We start from the raw sequence: 14,123 nt of genomic DNA on the forward strand, positions 1-14,123 counted from the left end.
GCCTCTGTGGCGAAGTGGTAAGCACAGCGCGCCACTACGCCACAGGTTCCGGGTTCGAATTCTGTCCTAGGCATTGGTGTTCTTTGTGAGTGTCCCTTCATCACTTTCATCACTGATCCTCATCTTCGCAATTGGTCCAAAGTGGCAGAAAAATGTACTAAAATAAACCAAATCAATCAATTAAGTAAATGAAATTAGACATATCATACACATTGTTGGGTTATTAGAGATACTTAGTGCGTAATGCAGTATGAACGGTGTCATGAAGGCACACATTCATGATTTCGGCGGTGGTGTATGCCACTTGATCAGCACCACGCCCCAACTACACTTGCCCTAGTCCACCTCCCCATTTAAGAAGATGAAGTTCACTCAAAGATGGCGGCCATCTTGGTAGGATGGCCGAAAACTCTAGATGGTTTCCCCCATAGGCGTGCGCAGACCCTCTGATTAGGGGTGGCAGAAGCCTTGATGAATGTTCAGTCGGGGAAAAGAAACCTCACTTTATCTCACTGTTATTGTAGTTTCATTGCATTGATGTGTATGTGTGTGTGTGTGTGTGTGTGTGTGTGTGTGTGTGTGTGTGTGTATATATATATATATATATATATGCAGCAACATAGAGGCATCATAACGAATAAATAAATAAATTGTCTCTGAAATGTGTGCCGCGCTTTTTTTCCTCCAAACAGTTGCGTTCATGCATTTAAGACAAAACTGTTTAGCAGCAAGAGTCTGAAGTACTTAGTAGTTATAACATCTCTCTCTGGTAATTTACAATGATGCATTACAGGAAACAAGAAAATTGCGAGCGAAGCGAGCAAGAAAATTTTTAGATACAAATTTTTGCAAGCTGAAAACAATATTGATTTAATATGGCACAAAAAATTTCATGGGACGTCATGGCATTCTCTTTTACAATTTTCTTCATTTAGATCGTTCGGCACCCAGGGCCAACTCCCTCCGCCCCCTAGCTACAGCTCTCAACTTGACAAGACTAAGAAAAGCAGATACTGCGAACGTTACGAAATGTATTTTTATTTGTATAAAATTTCATATCGAGGGGAGCAATGTCCCATTGTGTCACCCTGCAGGTGCTCTTGGCCGTCTGGAAGAAATTATGCAAGAAAGACGTGAAAACTAATTCCGTCTTGAATATCCTTTTGTCCTGCTACTCTTCGATTCTACTATAGTCTTGCTTTCCTTTACTTCAATGTTTGTTCCCCTTGCCCCACTAGAATTGATTTCTGTCCAAGGTTGGATGAGCATTGACCCCCTGTGGTTGCGCCACTGTACCTCCTTGCCCCGTAGTTGCTTTGAACTTTAATCGGCTTGAGAATACTTTATTTTCTTTAAGAGTATAATATCGTTTAATAACTAATAATATTCCTCTACACTAAATTTTTAGGTGAAAGTATAATAATGTAGGAATATGGACGTCTGGAAGGGGGAGCAAGGATCGCCACACCTCCCCCTTAGAAATCGAATGTCGAGCTAAATGTATATATTTCACACGTATAATTTTATTTCAGTAATAGTAATTTACATTAATGCGATAATTTCAAATTCAAGTGTTTTTTTTTTTTGAGGGGCAGCACTATTATCGGGGTAATATACCCCATGGAAAAATACCTTGCTTATCCCTCCATTGAAAAAAATGCGGACGTCCATGATTAGGCGGGGCAACTGCCCCCACCCCACCTGTGCGCACGCCTATGGTTTTCCCTCTCACCCACATAATGTTTCGAGACATTGGATTCATATGTATCAGTCAGCTTGTTTCTTATAGGGGTGGTCCCACACTTTGGGTTCACCCTATATTCCTACACCGACACCGACACCCATACCCACACCCACACCCACACCCAAACCCACAGTGTGTGTGCGTGTGTGTGTGTATATATATATATGTGTGTGTGTGTGTGTGTGTATATATATATATGTGTGTGTGTGTGTGTGCCTGTGTTCGTGCGTGATTTACGTAATTTATATCAACTATATTCTTAAATTTATTTGAAGTCAGCACCCCTAGCATTGCACACATAACATACTTGTGGATAACTCCCCACCCCACCCCCTCATTCCGACGCTTATAGGTTTATCTACGAAGTGAACAATGAGATGAGCAAGTGGACTCCAAGGTTTTCCCGAAATACGGTTTGCTGTGCTTACTCAAAGATCTGCCAACAATGATTCATAATCCCCCATTTGAATATTTAATTCTCACTGCATCCTATCGCAATTGTTGCAAGAAATATTCCCATTGGAGACGGCTTGTGAATGTTGCAGAATAAAGGTGACCTTTGTTTTGTTTCATGCATAATGGATTTTATGTCTCGATGAATTTAGGACGCAATGTTTAGTCACTACACAGCTACTCCATCGGAATATTGTTTCTATTTCCTAAGTAATGCTACTTAATATAACTGATATGGAAGGGGTGCTGCTTCCCTCTTTCCAATTCCCATAATGTGAAATCCATCTTTGGAAATATTAATTTCACGCATCAGGATAAGAATGTTTAATTGTTTCAACTCCCCCTTTGCGTACGCCAGTGTCTACAGCCTTTAGGTACTAGAATACAATTATGTATAGGTACATTTTAATGAATTTTGGTAATTAGTATTGTCTTTAGAAACACCTGAAGTAATTATCAGTTACTTTGAAATGTCAATTCACTTTATTGTTACACACATATGACCAAAACATTTCCAAGAGTCGTACATTAGTCCGACGGATTATTGCATTACAATAATATCCATAATTGAATAACACAACGTATTAATCACGCAATTACCAATGATCTGACTCTTACATAGAGTGCTTAACGTCTTCAATATGGATTATTTACATGGGTTTGTCATATTCAGAATTAAACTGCTGAACAGTTCGTATGGAATAACTTTCGGTGGTGAACTCCTTTAAGCTAGCTGATTGAGATCAGGGGAGCACGGTGGCCACTCCATTCAATGGATATCTTCTTCCGCAAGATCTGTCACGGACGCAGAATGTTAGACGTTATCAAGGTTTCCTTGAAGTCCCCTACAAGCTCCGATAGGCTAGTCGGGACTGGTCCTACAGTTTAAAGTGCGATCCGAACCACTGTGCAATGCAGGGGTGGGTGCCCATTCCCCTCAAGACCCTGGACGCAGCCCCCCCCCCCAATTATTTTTTCTAAATATAGAAGTAACCGATTTTAATTTGAATGCAATAGCCTGTCCAGTGGTCGACAGTTATATACATTAAAATGTTGTAGGTGTTCGACACGCAGAAAGCTAGCACATTAATTGTTTAGATAATTTGAAAAAAAATGTTAGAATGCCCTCAACTTAACAATAAAATAGGAAACTCTGACACCACTATACTGCAGGAGGCTTTAGAAAGAGAGCTTCGCGGGCTAACAGCAGACGTGTCTAGCACACTGTTGCCGATACTCTCGTGTCGTCTGCTCCTCAGCCGAACAAACAGGCTGAGGTAGCAAGAGGCAGAGGTCACTCAACTTTCCAGAAGGGTGCAGCGAGCTAGCTGTGGCAACCGGGCTCGCTCATTCGCGGACCTGATTGGTTCTCGCAGACACTTCCCCATATTGTCGTCTGCTGCAAACCCGCGAAGCGATCTTTTTAAGGCCTCATAGGTTATAGAGTACGCAGGAGGCTGGAAATGAAAAGGAAGATATTACATAGCTGTGTTCTAGGTGGCGACAGGATACAATTTAAAATATTTCGTAAATATATATATTTATTTTTACCTTCGTTTTAAAAGTTATTCAGAGACAAAAATGTTAATCCGGGGTCGTTTTAAGGGAAGTTTACTTTTATCATTTGGCTTTATCCCAGAGTTCTATACAGCTTTCATTTGAAAAAAATGATTTCTAAAAATTTCAGGAGCTACAGCACCATCAACTCCCCGTGGACCTTTTGTTTAGTAGTCGATGCTATATTTCACTTCACTACTTGTTCATGTATCCGATGTTAGTTTTAGGAGCGATGGAACAAAGGTACATGGTTACGACACCCACCGCCACCAAGCTTAGAGAATAATCCAGAGTAAAATCCACTTGATACCATACGAGTTCCAAATGCTACAGAAAAATGACACCCTAAAAATGATACGAATTTTTACCAAAGCGCTAAATATTGCTCCCGTAGACAGTGAAAATAGAATTTGGTGCTTCTTGCAATAAATTCTTATCCTATGCTTACAGTATTTCATAGTCAAAATTTTCTGGGTTGTGTCTGAAGTGCAAAATTCACTTCCTCAGACAAGCAAGTTAGAAATTAGTATTTTACATTATTTATTTTCCTGTTGTGTCGGGTTATTTACAATATGTTATTATGTAGTATATTTAGTACAATTATTACAGCACAGGGAATAGACAATACAGGAGTATTTAGATGTAATAGAACAACATGGTTAAATTGGTACACCTGTAGGAAGAAATCACGCGGGCCAAGTCCTGTGAATAGGCTGGATGAGGAATTAATTCGGAGCAAAATTCGTGCAAATTTGCCATTGCGACGCTCGATTTGTGCGACGCGTTTTCCTGTTGAAGAAGCACTTTTTGGGTTGTTGGGAAAGTGATCTATTCACCTAATGAACTGCGGCATCATCTCCTCATTTACTAAAATACTTAAACAACCCTCGCTTAGTAGTATACACACCCTAAGGATTATATTTTTAAAACTTATGTTATTAATCAACACCAAGAATATTGATCGTGTTTGGTAATGCAGCAGCCGACGTCCGCGGCGGAGTGTTAGCACAACGCGCTACGCAGAAATTACGGGTTCGAATTCCGGGCTGGGCATGAGTGTTCTGTTTGTGTCTCCCTTCATCAATTTCATCATACCATCACTCATTCTCATCGTTGCTATCAGCTCAAGTGTAAGAAAAGCGACGCTAAATAACAAATAGTTACCGTGGACTTTCTATTTAGTAGTCGGTGCTATATTTTACTTCACTACTTGTTCATGTAAAGGCAGATGGTTATTACACCCATGGCCAACCCGCTTAACGAATAATCCAGAGTAAGATGCACTTAATATGCTACTTCCATTGTCGATGACAAAATAATTTCTTACGACTACTTCAAGCATACATGCTGGTAAATATAGTGCTTCATTCTACTTAATATTCCAATATCCATTTAGTCTTGTAAGAATACCTACTTTCCTTGTATTTTCTTAATGCACATTTTGGATTGCACTTTATACCAACTGCTGGTTTGCATGCAAACAATAAACATATATTGATAAAGGAGAACTCTCAGTTGGACAACTAGCGACATCTATCGTGTGTGAAAGTAATCATGTCGGACTGCTACGAGCAGAAGTGCCTTTATATTAGATTGTAAACAATGTTGTGATTATGGAATTCAAATTTTTAAAACAACAAGATAATAGGTTTAATCAAAAGTGTTGGGTAATTTTGTGCATATAAGCAGTGTAGTATTTCGAAAATTGCCAGTGGGAGAAATTCCAGTAAGACGTCTTGAAGCATAGGGATTATAATAATATACGCATATGTCCCCTTAGGGTATATATATATATATAAGAGAAAAAGCAAGCAAAGGGTAAAATTCATCCTTACCCTTCCCCTCAAATACCACCCTGCAAGTAGAACAAAAAGAATGGAAATTACAAAATCTACTTCAATATAACGAATAAATATGACATCAGTCACAATTTAACAAGAATATCGCAGAGATATTGCCGGAATACATCTCGCGAAATGATACCTGGCGACAGATGAATGTCCTCGTTTCCAAACCAAATGGAAAAACAGCATTTTTTTAAAAAATGCGAAATGAGCAGGTTAGACCTACAGTTTAAAGTAATCCGAGCCACTGCACTGTATCTCCCCTTGATGGAAACAACTAAGAAAGAGAAACGAAGCAGGGAAAACGATATGTCCTTTGTGCGATGGGGAGGAGACGGACAAGCATATCCCACTGAACTACCCTTCTACACGTGACCTAAGGGACAAATGGATGAAAAACTTAACAGGGAGGGAGGTGATAGAAGTGCTGGACGACAGAATAAAGATAAAGGAAGCGGGCCAGCAAGTGGGGAAATACCTGGGAGAAGTAAGAGAACGGCGGGGGAAAGCTATTAGAGAAGACAGCGAAATGAGTGATCATGCTCCAGACGAGCCATCTTTATAGTGTAAGTGTGTGTAAAGTAAAATGTATGCGTTTTTGGTGAGAGTGCAGGAAAAGAGAAGTGGGGCGAGGAAAAAAGACTGGAAGAAGAACTGTTGAGGGAGGGGAAGAATGTGTATATAGGGGACAAAGTAAGAGACAGCTTAAAATAAAACTAAATGTAACAAAATATTGTAGAGAAATCAAAACTAAGTAGTGCGTACAGCCTATGGTTTGCACAAAAAGATAATAAATCTTGTATCTCCCCTTCCCCCCCGGGGGGACTCAAACAGGTGAACCCTTTACTACAAAGCAGGAGCAGTTTTTGTTAAAGAAAAGGGGGCCGAATGTACGGCAAGAGATATGTATAACTTAGCTAAGTATCGTCTCGTTTTACGACTGAGGATATCTATACTCTTGTATGTTTCATCAAGTCTGCCATATCTGCACCACTGTCGCTTTATCTCTAACTAACTAACTCTCTAGCCTTCTTAAACCAAAGGTTTATGTCTGCAGTAACATAAGCCTTCCATATGTCCCTATCCTGGGCAAGATCAATCCAATCCTTTCCATCCTTACCGATTTCCTTCACGTCCATCTCAACTTTATCCCTCCATCTTCGTCTTGGCCTTCCTACAGGTCTCTTACTGTCAGGTTTCCCAACAAGAGTCCTGTAAATTCTTATTTCCTCTACCATTCGTGCCATACCCAACTAAGTCTTCTTGATTTAATTATTCTAATAATATCTGGTCATGAATACAAATTATGCAGTTCTAAATTATGTAACCTTCTCCACTCACCTGTCTTCTCATCCTTTTTAGGTCATTTTATGTGCCTCTTTTAATGTAAGGGACCAAGTTTCACATCCGTATAATACTACAGGCAAAATTACTGTTTTGTATATTTTAACTTTTAGTTTCTTAGATATTGCGTCGCCCCAGTCAACAGCAGATTTTTCAAGCACAAACTGTTCAATCTGTGTTGTACAAATTAGTGTTGAAATCATTTCATTCATTCATTCATTCATACTTTATTGGTTTTAGCTGTTATACCAGCTCTACACCAAGTGTTCTAAAAATATGTCATACGTGATACTGTTACATCAAATTACAAATTTTGAATATATATACAGTTTTCATATACATCATATCATGCAAAATCTAAAATTGATTATAAATACAATTGTTATATCTGGTGACTATATCAAGTTAAACATTGCGAATATTTACAATTTTCATATGTCTATATTAATATCATGAAAAAATCTAAAAATTATAAATACAATTGTTACATCTGGTGACGATATTAAAGAGGCTAAAGAAGTTGGGAGAGGTATGCCTTTTTTTAATTAAATTCTTGAATAAGATCTGCCTTTGAGTAAAATAAAGTGGACATTGAAATATAACATGATTAGCATCTTCCTGGTCTAGATTGCGCTTTCACATAGGTGAATTAACTAAATTAATTTTATATAAATGGTGATTTAAACGTATGTGACCTGATCTCAATCTTAGTATTAAAACTAAAAACTTTCTGGGTATATTAATTGTATAAAACCACGGAGTCTTATTGTTTATATTTAGTACATTTTTATATGAATGACCCATATATGTAAATTTTTATTTGACCCATATCTCCCAATCTTGTTGAATTTTGTTTTTAACTCTTGGTAACATAAGTTATCTGTATATGATAATAATATATTCGTTCTGTGATCCATTATTCTTGCTTCTTTAGCATTTTTATCTGCCACTTCATTATAATGGAACCCTGAATGTACTGATATATATGCAAAATGAATTGTCCTTCCCTCTGTAGTTAACTTATCATATAATCTTATTATGTAAAACACCAATGCTGATGCCTTATATAACTTTTTATATGACGATTGTACACTGTATAAAACACTTTTAGCATCTGTTAATATTAGTATCCTTTTTTCTGGAATGTTATTAATGTACTTCAATGCACTTTATATTCCATATGCTTCTGCCGAGAAAATAGAACACTCTCCAGGTTGTCTAAACTTTTTAATATTTCCATTAGAAGAGCCAATAAAAGCACATCCTACTTCTTTATTTTTTGATGCATCTGTGTATATGAATCTTTAATTCTCCCAATTTTGTAAATATGATTGAATATTTCTATAACTTGTTAATGAAACATTTCTTACTGGTATTAGATTTCTTTCTATAAAAATGTGTTATTGTTAATATCTCAATAGGTAAAGGATTGTTTAACTTAATTCTTGCAGAGATGCTGAAACTATGAATGTATAAACAACTATGGAGTTACCTTGGTAAAATGTAAACTATTTTTTTGTATAAAAGGGCAATATCTTTGTAAGCCCGTGGGACATTCTCCTGGTTGCTGAAAGGCTGATGATTCAGTGGACGTTGGGGAAATATCTTGCCTCGTTCTTAATTATCTTAATGATCTTTTATTTCAAACCTATATAGGTAATAATTAAAGTTAAATCCGGCACCACAGACCTCGCAAGGGCTTGGTCCTACTAAACCTAAGAAGCCTTTGAGAAGTCCGATAAAAGAGTTGTAACCGACTTACATAAAGCCCTAAAGGCAGAAGGTGCGTGTCGATATTATACGAGACGATAAAGGTTTATAAGGAGAAAAGTAACACACATTTCCTGAATTAAGTCTACTTTTTACTTCCTCCTTAATTTCATTTTCTTTTGTTAGTATTACTCCTAAGTACTGATTCAAACGAGTTGTTGTCAATAATTAAATTTATTACCTTGTCTCAAGTATCAAAAAAATAACATAAAATTTAAGAAAGTACATATTAAAATAAACTAACTAAGTGTTTTCGCACATGATTATATTAATTCCTTTCACACAATTGGGCCATCTTCCTCAGGAATCGTTAAACATTTAGCATTTCCACTTTCTGCTGTTCAGAATATATTCTCCAATGATGTCTTTTTTTTATATTGGGAGTAATTGATTTAATTCTAAACATGTTTACCTTCACATATGGATGATTTCGAAAGTACATTCGTTTGCTAGTGGAAAACTCGAGGTGTTCAGCCAGCCTTTACAAGAGTGGGTGTAGTTGCAATGAAGCGTCCAGCTACTCTCGGGTTAATGCTGTTTCTTTAGCCTTGATACCGCACCGAGACGAGACAATATTTAGTACAGGGTGACTAAAAAAAAGGTGAGCGAACACATAATACAACGGTTCTACATTTCGGTTACCTTTTTGTTGGGCCACCCTGTATATTCTCGTTCTTGTCTCGTGCTATCATTTCCTGTTTCGTTCTTGAACTAGTGGCGATTTTGAGTCTACTAAATATTGTAGATGTTTAATGATTGATTTGATTTATGATACTTCACTTTTCTGCCACTGGCTATATCGCGAAGATGAGAATGAATGGAGATAGGATGAAATGGATGGATAGTACACAACATGAGCCCACGGAGGATTACACTGGCAGTGAGTCCGGACGCCAGAGCCTCTCTAGACTGCAATATGCAGTCGAGGGTGCACTGCGTGGAAGGGAGGTTGACATTTTGGTATGTACACCCCTGCAGATGTAAAGTCCAAGACGAGATTCGCAACAATCCTTCAGTACACAAATGGTTTCGGCCGACCACCGTGGCGATTGGTTAGCACAGCACGCTGTGTCCCAGTTCGAATCCCAGCCAGGCCGTGGGTATTCTTTCATCATATCACCACTCATCCCCATCGTCGCGATTAGCCACAAGTGGCAGCAAAACCACGCTAGATAACAAGAATCAAATCAACAATTGGTTATGGATCTGAACACTGATGTGGGTTTTGTGGTTGTTGGTAATCCCTGCTTTGGATTTACAAATTTCGATACCAAGCATTACTTTCTGAACACTTCTGGAATCATCCAATAAAAAGATGAGGATTTAAGTGCCTTCTGAGCAATAAAACTACTGAAGGGGTCCCGGGTTCGAATCCCAGACTGGGCAGACGAAGTAAAATAAACCAAATCAAGCAATGCTGACATTGATTTCCTAGGTAAAAGAGGTTCTTGTGATTATATCCAGTCGTGAAAAAATGTGTCCGTCCTTCTTATACGCAGCAAACAACCGTAGAAGGAAATTATTATACTTCTCACATTTTTAGTTACAAACATTATTATGTAATGAAAATCCTGCCTGCCAAAAATTCTGTTTCAAAAATTACATTGCCACTTTTTTATATTCCAATAAGTATTGTTGTGGTTGGTCGCACTTGATAATTCACTAATTAGGAAATTTTCATTCCAGATGTATTTGTGTGGCAATTGAGCTGTTCTCTGGAAATCCCCAAGAAAGTTAATTCCACCATATGTTCTCCATTTTTTCTTTGTACACAGGCTGCCGCGCCCAAGGGGGGTTAGTGGCCCAGAGTTAAAAAAAATAAAGAACGTCAAATGCATGAAAAGATGGCAAAATTACGGTTGACTACAAAAATGTATATGCATCCCCCGCTTTCAAAACTCCAGAGCACACCGCTATGCAGATATCTGTTGATACAGATATCCGTTTATAACATTATTAAGCCTTGTTTCCATGATATGAAAAACTCAATATTCTGACCAAGGCAGAAATTTATTTGATTATATAAAAAAAACTAAACGTAACGTTTCAACCTTCTAGCAAGGTCTTCTTCAGACTCTGCACATTTGTACTTGGTGCAGAATCTGAAGAAGACCCAATGTTGGTTGAATTATTATCGTCTGGTGTCGAACCCTCTTATCCGATCTCCTGAACTTTGAAGGTCGTCTATTAATAACTACGTAATTCAAATGTGCCACTTAGCACACAAAGGCTAATCGGGACTGGACCTACAGTTTAAGTGGGACCCGAGCCACTAAGTGCCTCCAACGGATATCGAACACGGGACACCTTGATTACAAGGCGACGACGCTACCACTGCGCCATCGGGGAGCTCTGCAGTACACGGGAATGCGCAATATGGTATAGATAGGTTCATCACTACATTATCAATTGACAATGCTCATTTAGTAGCAATACTTTTCTTAAATTCTAGCGTAATATAAGGTCTATATGTGACAACTGTTCCATCTCGTAGCCAAAGTGAAGTAGTGTTTCAACAAGTCTCACTCTTCTTGGATTCTTTTTGTGCGGAGCGAGGAGTTTGGAGTAGAGCTTCGAATTCGTGTAATGAATCTTTGATTTCGAATTCCGGGTATCCAGTCCAAGAACCGGAATTCGAGCAAGGAATTGTTGATTCTAGATTCGCGCAACGTATCTAGCATTCGTGATTCGGGTAACGAGCGCTGGATTCAAATCTCACAGGATTGTCTTGATTTTCTTCGCATTCACGTGATGTAGGATCACACTTTAACGTCAATTGGTTTACAGATACACCTCAAATCGTCCACTGGATTTTTGCTATTTCATGTAGTTTTTCTTCATTCCTCAACTCGTCAGATATTGCGAGCCACATTAACAATTTCAATGACGGTCGCGGCCACAAAGCTATACTGCGGTATTGAGAACTGTAAGATACTGCCATCTACGGGCTACGGCAAAAGGCTCTGCGGGCCCGGGTTCAAGACCCGTGCTCTAGAGGCTAATCCGGACCAGATGTTCGGGGAGGGGGAATCCTCAAGATTTTTCTAATTAAGCGTCGCTTTTCGGACAATTTTGGCTAATTGGGACCATAGTTTAGGCGATGATCAGTGGCGTGTCCAGGATTTTCGAAAGGGGGGCGGGGTTACTTATACTTTTTTAGTAGTCAGCCATCATTTTGCCATCTTTCCCGGCCTTTGACGTTCTGCTTTTATTTTTAGAAGTAATGGGAAACAGGGGGACGTGGGTATAAGACCCACCAACACCTCCTTGGGCACGCCACTGGTGATGATACAAAGACATGCTGCATGAAGGAACATTTATTCCCCTGAATCTCGGAAGCATCGATGTGGCAACGTTGTAACATCTGAGAGCAGCTCAATTTCACGTTAGCGAGTTTAGGAATCCCGGCATCTCAGCGCGACAACCTAACCACTCCGCTACACACGCCGGCGATATTTCTGTGTTACAACTTTTCCCACGCAATTCATATACAACGGAAGATATTTCCGAGAAGAGTTGTGCAACTTCCCTCACTACAGAGTGACATTGCGCAACAGGAAAACTGCGTACAACATTCTCCACTTGCATCTGCCAACAAGAACAAGAATTCTACATCTGCAACCTCACAATATCCTCAAAGGGAGCATTATCTTGCATTCTTCTTCTGCTCCGTAAGTGCAACCAATGGCCTGTTATTGTTTGCTTCCAATGTTCCACTAACAGTGCGGCGATTGGTTCGAGGGAAATATCTCTCAGCAGAGGTTAATTTTAGAGGGAAAATGGGGATTTATGTAAAAGAGTTAAGGACGCTGCAACATCAGCTTCTATACCAGAGTTTGTGGGTTCACGTTGATAGATTATTATGTACAACTTATTTACATATATATCTATGCTATAATTTATGAAATGAAGTAATGCGCAAGGGTTGGAAATCGACTTTTGTAAAGATATTCCAAAAGTGATAATTTTTCACATTTCCAAATTTCTTGCTTCATTCTTGAAACTAAAACCAGCCATTAACCATAAAGGAAACTGCATATAAAATTTTGCATTAAAATTTGAATAATATTTGGGTGGAAGCAGTTGAAATACAGGATAAATGTACCCTAGGTTTCTTTTACTCTCTCTGTTTCGCCATATCTTTATCTCCCTCTTCCTTCCTCCCTATTTTGCCTCTCTTCCCTCATTTTATTTTTCTGCCTGTTTCGCTCTCTCTCTCTCTGTGTTTTCCTTTTAATTTCACTCTATTTTTGTTTCTCTTTTCCTTACTTTCTCTCTCTCTTAATTTCTCTCTCAATCTCTCTTTATTTCCTTCTTGATTTATACCTATCTCTCTCTTCTTTCCTCACTTTCTGTTTCACTCTTTAATTATCATTTTTCTCTTTTTTTCTTCCTATCTTTGTCTCTCTTTTCTTGACTTTATTTCATCTCTCTTTCTCTCTCTCTTTCCTGTTTTCCTCCTTGCTTTCGTCCTATCTTTGATCTTTCTCTCTACTTTTCTATCTTCTATCTCTGTTTCGCTCTCTCTCTTGATTTCTCCATATCTTTGTCTCTCTTTCCCTCACTTTCTTATTTTACACTCTCTCATTACTAATTGCCCTATCTCTCTCTCATCGTGTATGTGTGTATGTATGTGTGTATGTGTGATCGAGCGTGTATACTTATTTGAAAATTTCTCACGTAGACTGATTGGTTGATTTGCTTTATTTAACTTCGCCTTTTGTGCCACTTTTGGCTAATTTGCGAACATGGGGATGAGTGATGGTGTGATTAAATTGATGAATGGACACTCACAAACATCCATGCCCAGGCCAGGATTCGAAACTGGGCCCCTGGCGTCGTAACGCGACTGATTGGGTGAGAACTTTGGGCCGATATCATTCATGGTAAGAGAGCATAGCTGTTCCTTCTTGTGTCAGCTCAGTTCTTAGAAATACATTTTGACTCTGTAAGTATATAATTTACATCAATATTAACAAGTAGAATGTTTGTATATTCCTCGCCCGAGTAATAAAGAAAATGTATTATTATTATTATCTGTAGCTCTCGTTTCTGCTGAGCCAAGGGTCCCGGGTTCGAATCCCGCTCGGGCTTGGTTGCTTGTGAATGTCCATTCATCACTTGCATTATTTCATCACTCATCCTCATCTTCGCAAATTAGCCAAGAGGCACAAAACGCGAAGTAAAATAAACTAAATCAATCAATCAATTGTTTCTGCTGATTACAAGTCTACTACCAATATGTTGAATGCTTTTCTTAGGTTGCGCAACGTGAGGGATTTTTTACATGAAAAGGGGGAAATGTTTTCACCCGCGAGGGGATTTTTGTGTAACAAGCCGTAATCCTAGTACTTCGCGCATCGATCGTTAGATGTCGGCGGGATCGCTCGCGCGCCCGCTACGGAACATCG

The sequence above is a fragment of the Lepisma saccharinum genome, chromosome 25, assembly GCF_977018435.1.
Source record: "Lepisma saccharinum chromosome 25, izLepSacc3.1, whole genome shotgun sequence".
NCBI classification, from domain to species: Eukaryota; Metazoa; Arthropoda; class Insecta; order Zygentoma; family Lepismatidae; genus Lepisma; species Lepisma saccharinum.